Raw genomic sequence first — 9489 nt, 5'->3', positions numbered from 1 at the left:
CGATGACCTACAGCCAATGAGAGACCAAGATACAGGGCAGAGGGAAGTTCGGGGAGGAGTTATTGACCAGAATATCAGTATTTTAATAGATATACTGTATGAACAATTATATCATACAGAAACAAGCACAAACATTTGCTTGACCAGCCACAACATCAGCATAACAGTTACTGCAAAATTATTTACCTCCAACTCTCTTTGCAGAACACCCAATCCCTATTCCCTGCATCTCCCTCCTTCATAATCTGTTTTTCTTTTTCTCCTTGTAGCTGGAAATCAGTTCACAGACAATTTGCGGGCTATATATATATTTAAATAATTCCAATCTCGCTCGAGAACTCTGGTCTGACGCACATGGGTTTGCTTTATTTTTTATTTCCTTATCACTTCTTGCGTGTGTTTTGTTGTGAAACGTAGTTTGCGGACCAGACAGAGCTGTCGGCGATTCTTCCTATTGTGAAGTCATGCAATGTGAAACCCCCTGTCGCCGATCCATCGTGCAATGTGAACACAGCAGCAACTGAATGCTACCCCAGATAGTCACGCAGTGTGAAAACAACGGCGATACGACGAGTTTGCAAATCGTGCAGTGTGAACTCGGCATTAGGGACACTGCCACACTCCATGAAACTGGGAAGGAGTTGCACACCTGGATTGCTGCAGTGGACAAGTCAGGGCTGCCAGGAAAGTTCAAAGCCTGGATTTACCAGCATGGCATTCTGCCGTGACTCCTCTGGCCACTGCTGGTTTACAACGTCCCCCTAACCACTGTCGAGGGCTTCGAGAGGAAGATCAGCCACTCTCTACATAGGTAGTTGGGTCTCCCGCGTAGTATCACCAGCATAGCCCTATATGGAAGTAAGAACAAGTTACAACTCCCCTTCAGTGGCCTATTGACGGAGTTTATGGTTTACTGAGCAAGAGAGGTACTGCTAGACAGAGAATCCAATGACACCAAAGTTTCCTCAGCTGGCATCGAGGTGAGGGCGGGTTGGAAGTGGAGGGCCCAGGAGGCAGTCGACCAGGCTGAAGCAAGGCTGCGGCACAGTGTGCTGGTGGGGACAGGGGCTTCAGGACGAGCAGGGCTTGGCTGTTACCAGAAACTTCTGTATGATAAGGCTCGGGGAAAGGACAGGCCTCAACTGGTCCAAGAAGAAATCCAGGGGTGGAGGAAAGACGCATCAGTAGGATGGTGAGGATGCGACAACAAGGGGCGTGGACTCGATGGGAACAAGCAATGGACCGAAAGATCTCGTGGACTGAGCTGTGGAAAGCAGAGCCATACCGGATCCAGTTCCTTATCCAATCAGTCTACTATGCCCTCCACAGTCCAACCAACCTCTTCTCATGGGGCCTGAAAGACACCCCTGCATGCCTTCTGTGCCAAAAAAGAGGATCCCTGGAGCACATATTAATCTGCTGCCCTAAGGCATTGGGAGAGGGACGTTATCAGTGGCGCCACGACCAGGTGCTAAGGGTAATTGCTGGGACCATCAGCACCGGAATCTCTCTCAGCAAGCACCAGCAGCCAGTACAGCATGCTATCACATTTGTTAAGGCAGGAGAGAAACCACCACAAGGGAGCAAGAACTCAGTGGGGGGACTTCTAGCAACAGCTCGAGACTGGCAGCTAAAGGTTGATCTGGGAAGGCAGCTCAGATTTCCAGAAACCATCACCACGACCACACTTAGGCCTGACATGGTCCTATTTTCTGAATCATCAAGGCAGGTGGTTCTACTGGAATTGCCCTGGGAAGATCGGCATTTGAACGGAAGAGGGCCCAGTGCACAAGGGTGTATGATGTTGAAGGACCTGAAACACCCAATGACCCCAGGTAACATCACTGATGATGTGTCTAGGGTGCACCTGGAAGGTGTATGTCAAATTAAGATTTATTCTACTTTTCTTTGTATATTTAATTATTTATTTATTTTTGAGTTTTTACATTTCTTTGTATATTTATTTATTTATTTATTTATTTATTATTTTGTCAGGTTTGGCATTCCATACCAGTGACTTAGATGGGCAATATGGCCAAAATCTTGTATAACGGGTTAAGTCATTTAATATCACCCGAACTGTATGAATACTACGGAACCCCTAAAGGGACATGTTAGTGGGAAAAATACGGGGTGGGAGGAAAAAATATTTTTCAAATCTTTTGCGTTCCTTCACCAAAACTTTTGCGTCCACTTGTTAGGCAGTCATGGCCTAATGGTTAGAGATGGACTTGTAACCCAAAGGTTGTGGCTTCGAGTCTCAGGTCCGGCAGGATTTGTTGGTGGGGGGAGTAAATAACCAGCGCTCTCTTCCACCCTCAATACCATGACTGAGGTGAGACCCTTGAGCAAGGCCCCTCAACCCTCAAATCCCCGCGCGCCGCAGCAATATGGCTGCCCACTGCTCCGGGTGTGTGTTCACGGTGTGTGTATTCACTGTGTTTGTGTGCTGGTGATTGTCCTGCATCTTCAATAAAAAAGCTACAGGTGGTCCAAAATGCAAACAACATACAGAACTACCACATTTTGCTATAAGTTTGATTGCATCATATAATAATTGCTGTTAATAGTGTTCATCGTCTGTTTGATTACGTCTTTAATTTATTTTTCCGTACATTTCTGCCATATGTACATTAACTGACAGTCACCACTGATAAGCTACCACTAAATATTGTAGAAACTTAATTTGCTGTAAAGTTGCTTTGCAATGATTTGTATCGTGAAAAGCGCTGTACAAATAAACTTGAATTGAATTGAATTGAATTGTGTGCACTTGGATGGTTTAAATGCAGAGCACAAATTCCGAGTATGGGTCACCATACTTGGCCACACGTCACTTCACTTCACTTCACTTCAAAGATATTTGCATTCTCTCGCAAAACCAGTTGAGTACAAACACTTCCTGTTTACTTTAGAGCTCGCAGTGGTTCATACAGCACCGTACGTACGTCAAGTATAAAGAAATACAGTCAGTGCCTATTCAAGGCACGGTTTTGGGACATTCTGAAACACTTAATGTGGCTTAATGTACTAAAAAGTGACAGGGGAGGATCAAATTCAGTATGAACAATTACTATTAATGCTAATAACTCTATTAATATTAATAACATTATTAATAATTTTACTATTAATAAAATACTATTTACAGATTAGCAGAATATGAACGCAATGCGCTAATGCACGTTAAGCTTTTTCTCCCCCATAGAAAACTGTTATAAAGAAAATGCTAATGGACGAATGGAGAAAACACTAAAAAGGCTAATGGATGAAGACGGTGATATAAAAAGAGCCAAATCTGGAACACATTTTATTAATAAAATATATTACGCACAGGAAAGCAGATGAGCCCAGAATATGAACAGAACGCGCAAAGCTTCATGTGTTTTCTTCCCTGTAGAAAAAAACATTATAAAGAAAACTCTTAACGTGGCTTAATGGATTAGTGCGTTGATTGCCTGTACACATGTAACCGGCTGACTCACGATGCCAAGCTAAATGTATGGCCGGCGACACCAATTGAGATACTTGTGTCTGCGTTGTGTGACTTTGTGGAACCAGATACTTCACTGGAAGCATTTAATCTCTGATACACATAGAACAAATAAGCAGCCTCACAGATGAAAATGCCCTTATTATTCTCTATAAAATAAATGGGTTGTACACTTAATCACATGTGCTCTCGCTTCCGCATATTTAAGTAAAAGACAGAAATATAACTCAAGAAGAGTAAAAATAACAAACATAACACAGGTAAGGAGAAAAACATTAAAAACATGAATTTGAGTGAAAATAAGGTTATAAAAACAGTAATTAAGGTAAAGATTAAATAAGATTATCAGGAAATCAAACGAAACCCACCTCTCCCATGAGGTTACAATAAAGAAAGGGAAGAGGAGGAGACAGAACAGGAAGTTAAAGCAGCTTGTGATATCACAGCAATAAAATGAGAAGCACTCACTTTGATCAGGTAACCACTTAGGGTGTGACATTGAACAATTTTGCGTAAATTCTACTAAACAGTATATATCTTCCATTTTCTAATAATTGCTCCCACAGTTGATTTCTTCACACCAAGCTGCTTACCTATTGCAGATTCAGTCTTTCCAGCCTGGTGCAGGTCTACAATTTTGTTTCTGGTGTCCTTTGACAGCTCTTTGGTCTTGGCCATGGTGGAGTTTGGAGTGTGCCTGTTTGAGGTTGTGGACAGGTGTCTTTTATACTGATAACGAGTTCAAACAGATGCCATTAATACAGGCAACCAGTGGAGGACAGAGGAGCCTCTTAAAGAAGAAGTTACAGGTCTGTGAGAGCCAGAAATCTTGCTTGTTTGTAGGTGACCAAATACTTATTTTACCGAGGAATTTACCAATAAATTCTTTAAAAATCCTACAATGTGATTTTCTGGATTTTTTTTCTCATTTTGTCTCTCATAGTTGAGGTATACCTATGATGAAAATTACAGGCCTCTCTCATCTTTTTAAGTGGGAGAACTTGCACAATTGGTGGCTGACTAAATACTTTTTTGCCCCACTGTATATATATATATATTTAACAGTGTAATTTCAATAACTGTTACACACAGTTTATATTTTTAATAAATCATTTATAAAATGTAATCTTTTTATAACACTGTCTTCTTATATTAACCCACGTTATGTGCAGGTTTCTATGGGGAGAAAACGCTTATCGTGCAGTTCAGCTCATATTCTGGGCTCATCTGCTTGCTTGTTCATAGTAGCCTATATATATTTTGTTTAATAATTTCTATAGCATATTTGGTCTTTTTTATCACCATCTTCATTAAGCCACATTAAACGTTTTCTTTAGTTGGAGGAATATGCTTAACGTGCAAATGAGCACTTTCTGTTCATATTTTGGGCTCGTCTGCTTTTCTGTATTAATAAACTGTAATTCGCCCCTTTTTATACTGTCTTAGTCCATTAATTAAGAATTTTCTATGGGGACTCGTGCAATTTAGCACGTTACATTCATACTCTGGCTCATATTTTGATTGTCAGTAAATAGTAGGCCTATGCTTTATTAAAGCTGCAGTAAGTTTTGTCCCTTTGTTGCCATCTCTGTTTGAAAACATGCAATTGCAGCTGTGTACGGAATTATCTTTCCTGCGTGGTTTGTGTGCCGGCAGGGCTCCAGCACGGATTAATCTAATGTTTTGAGGAATATGTGTGTGTCGCAGTCACTGCACCGAAGTGAGTATTTACTGTACTTCACAATCACAGATTCTAGCCTACGTCTTGGAATATATGACCCAAATAAGAATTTTCACCGTATATATTGTCATCTGAATGAGTAAGTAACAAGTATGGAACTTTTGTTTTGACCAACTGAGGAAAAAAGCATTACAATAAATCGCGCTACCAATGGTGATTTAATCTAAATTAGTTCAGATCACATCAAACCGTGCAAATTATTATTATTGTTATACTTCATTCTCAATGTATTAATGTTAACAACATCAGCATTGCGTGACTATGAGTATAGTGTGTATTAGCGTGTAGATTTCAATTTCTGTACAGTCTAATCTCTAATTGTCATACCATTCGAATTTCATATTAGGAAATTCTTTTAACCCAAAAAGCAAACTATGCTCCCTTCGAACTGGTTGTCTTTAAAATACAAATCTTGTGTAATCCCAGGCTATCTGTAATCAGAAGCACATTTATTACTGAACTATAATTTAATATCATTCACATGTGTTTCATAAACACATAATCCTTTCTGGATTACAATCCGCCATCAAAATGATACATTTAATTATTCTGGCTGCTGTGAGAAAAGGTTATAAACTATCCACCACCTGCAGGATCCTCACATGCGATAGCTAGTAGCCGGGATAACTTCTTTATTTTTACAGACGTGACATAATGATGCAGCAGAATGCTCGAATTTCCCGCGAAAACCTACCTGTACCACTCAAAGTAGAAAACATTATTATAAGCTAACTGTTGTGAATCGGGCTAAAGTAAGGCGATAGTTTTGAACACTGGCTGGTTATGTACTTTCTCAAATATTGCTTTCGGATCATTTTTAACCAAAAAAAGTTACGGACTGCAGCTTTAACAAGGTGCATAATGAATTTAGTCCTCCACTGTCACTGTTTTAGTACATTAAGCCACATTAACCCTCATATGGTTCTCATTTCCTGTTTACACTAATGGTATTTGGGGTCAGTATGACCCCAAAATTGATAGAGTAATTGTAAAAAATATATACATTTTTAACCATACAAATAATATATCTTTTTTTGTTGTTGTTTACTTCTCATCTATACATTAAAGCTGTGTTTTGGGAGATATTAAGTGCTTTTGTACCTATTTACCAGAAAAATTCTCAACCGCACCCTTAGCTTGCATGTTAAATATTACATTTTCATGAAAAAAATCACTTAAATGTCTGGAGTAGTTTTATTTTGAGTAACTTTTACTTTTACTTCACTACATTCCAAAGCATAAGATCGTACTTTTTACTTCACTAAGTTTTATAAAACTTATCGTTACTCCTTATAATATATCACGTGCTCCGAGACGCAGAAGCGGTGTCTGATTCAAGAATGAACTGATTCTTTTCAATTAACCTTTTAAATCGGTTCGCAAATCGCACCAAACGATTCATTCACGAATTAGAATGGTCCGATTTGCATCTGTTCTCGATTACACTAGACCGAAGAGACAGAACCCTGACACCTTTGACATTCATTTAGCTTTAAGGAAGCTGAACATTTTTATGTTCTTGGAATGTTACAAATCAACATTCCTAGCATGTCGAGTTGTTAATTATAATTAAGTCGAAATAATGTTTCAGGAACATCATATTAACCTTTAAAAATATGTTTCACTAACATTACGAAAACTGCACATTTTCACATTCCCAATAAAATAAAAAATAAAAACTTTGGAAAATGTTCTTAGAACAAAAAAATTGTTAGCTATAGCATTTGGGTTTAGAGTATACTCTAAACCCAAATGTTCAAAGTAATTAAATAGATTAAGTAAAGTGAACTTATTTTTTTTTTAATTCTACTAACTTAGACATTTTGAGTTCCTTTGACTTTTTCTTAATTTTTGAGTTAATAAACCTTATTTGTTTTAATTTGAACTACTTGTTGATGAATATACTTTTACACTTAAAAGTATAATGTGTCAATGTACTTATTTGATTGTTTCAATGTTATTGTGTGTGTTTGATGTAAGTTTTGAGTTTATCGGGATTAATAGAATTTCAAAGCAGAATGCAAAAAAAAAGAAGCTTTTGTTTAAAAAGTTGTTAAAAAATAATTCAATTTAATTTATCCAGATGTACCAAAGTACATGTGCATTTGATATTGTTAATGAAATTTACATTTTGGGGTTGTAAAAGTTTTGTGATATTGTGGAAAATGTAGATTTTTTTTAAACTATACAGTGTGTGTGTATTCACAATATATGATTGTATTTTAAAATATTAATTTGCACTGTGTTAAATGGAAGAGGTCAAGAAAATACTGTTCAAAAGACATTACTTAAGTTAATGGAGTTAGTAGTACTCAATGTGTTTGAGGCAATCAGTTGCCACAACGTTTTTAAGTTTTGAGCCACATGATTTTGAGTATAGTGATATTAAAGTGTTTGAGTTAAGTTCTACTAAGTAATACTGAGTTAAGTAATACTAATATTTAATGAGTTTATATAACTTCATTTTTAAGTATTTTTTTAAGTTTTATTAACTTAATACAACAGCATAAGTGATCGAAAACTGAGTCATAATAACATAATATTTGAGTAGACTTAAAGAAACCTTTTAATTAAACCTTAGTCAAAAAGTACATGTAGCATTTAATACAAATATTTATCTTCTGAAAACATGATTTTTAAGCTTAACTCAAAAAATTAAGGCAATCAGTTTATTAACTAAAAAAATTAAGGCAAATTTTTTTTGTTTTTTGAGTTTTGTTAACTCTTCGGGGTTTACAGTGTAGGTATCTACCAGTATATATTTGCAGTGATCTTGAGAACCTGTCTGACTGGAAAGGGGGGGATCCCCTTAAACACAAATGAGGAAATACTTTTCTAAAGAGCAGCTTGGCAAAACTAGTTCCTCTACATTTCTTTGTAGATAAACTTTTTCAAGATTTACATATCCTCTCTAACATTCTGTTCATATCAATAATTAAAACAAATATTACATATAGTCTGTGAATTATTAAAATCATAAAAATAATAAAGACAGAAATAGTGAATGTGAATTAATCAAAGACCTCCCCACAAAAATAAATAACAAAAACTTTCACTTTCTTACTGAGATGACAGGTGATTTTAAGAATGCAAAGCATTTTCCGCATCACGCCATATAAATAGACACAGCTTACAGAGTTTACAGATGCAGCCCATGACCGCACAGATAATACAGAGATGGAGGGCTTCAATACTCAGGTTTGACTTCATTATTTCACAATTAAAAATATTAGAGATTAGTGATTTATTGTGTGTGTGTGTACATATGAACCACCACCAAATTATATTACTCTACCAAAAACGACATTTTGACTTTTGCAATGAATCCATTGTGGGTAGAGAGAAAAATAAATCCTGTTGGTAGTTTACGTTGCTTTGATAAATGGTGTATGTCACATGCATAAGTATAAATATAAGCTATAAACAAACAGTACTAACATCAAGTGTGAACTTGTGGAAAGAATGATAACATTCACATTCAATGAAATTCTAAGCTTGTCACCTCTGAATGATCTTTGCAAGGTTTTGAATGTTTCCAACTTCAGGGATGTATGCCTGTTATCCACGGTTAGTAGAAGAACTCCAAACTTACAGTACATGAGGACAGATATTCCATCACACTATAGCATATCCTGGAGATGATTTCTTTGCCCCAGCAATAGCTCTTTTAAGTTCAGACAAAGATAATGTACCTTCGAAAGAGCTTTCAGTTGCCATACATTTCTCTAACACATGCAGATTTCCTCTTCTTACTTTCTCTCCACATTTCCAAATTTCTCCTGTCAAAATACAGTCAGTATGCACCTTATCAATGACTTTAGCTAACATCTCTGAAGCTCCTAGAAATAGCAATCTCCTTCTCCAGTTTTTAGAGCAGGCATATAATTGTCCTTCTTTGCAAATTCTCTTTATCTTCCTTACATACAAAAATCTGAGTCCTCCCCCTCCACCCCACCAGAATTGCAAAAATAGTTGTAATTCTTCTTCTGATAGCTGTTTGTAGAGCTGGGTATCATGGGTGGGTCTAGAACATTTTGTGCAAAATGTGCAAACCTGCAAATGTTGTTTAGGGAGCTATTTCTACCTGATCTAACCCTTAAATTTCATTTTATCACTGTAACCTAATGTATAGGTTAATATTTTTGGGTTGAATAAAATCAAATAAATTAGATGTTACCACAAGAGAAATTGTACATAGTCAAAGAAGAAAAACACTTAAAGGGACTTAAAGGCTTTACTCAAATGAAAACATTTTCAT

General features: G+C 36.9%; 1 pseudogene; it reads left to right on the top strand.

Annotated features, from left to right (window-relative positions):
- The window catches only part of LOC107575302 (uncharacterized), a 19794-nt pseudogene that overhangs the window by 1478 nt on the left and 8827 nt on the right, over nt 1–9489 (top strand).

This window comes from Sinocyclocheilus grahami, unplaced genomic scaffold (genome assembly GCF_001515645.1).
Source record: "Sinocyclocheilus grahami isolate Dianchi unplaced genomic scaffold, SAMN03320097.WGS_v1.1 scaffold2558.1, whole genome shotgun sequence".
Classification (NCBI taxonomy): Eukaryota; Metazoa; Chordata; class Actinopteri; order Cypriniformes; family Cyprinidae; genus Sinocyclocheilus; species Sinocyclocheilus grahami.
The sequence above is the reverse complement of the archived record's forward strand: the minus strand, read 5'-3'. Positions and strand labels throughout refer to the sequence as shown.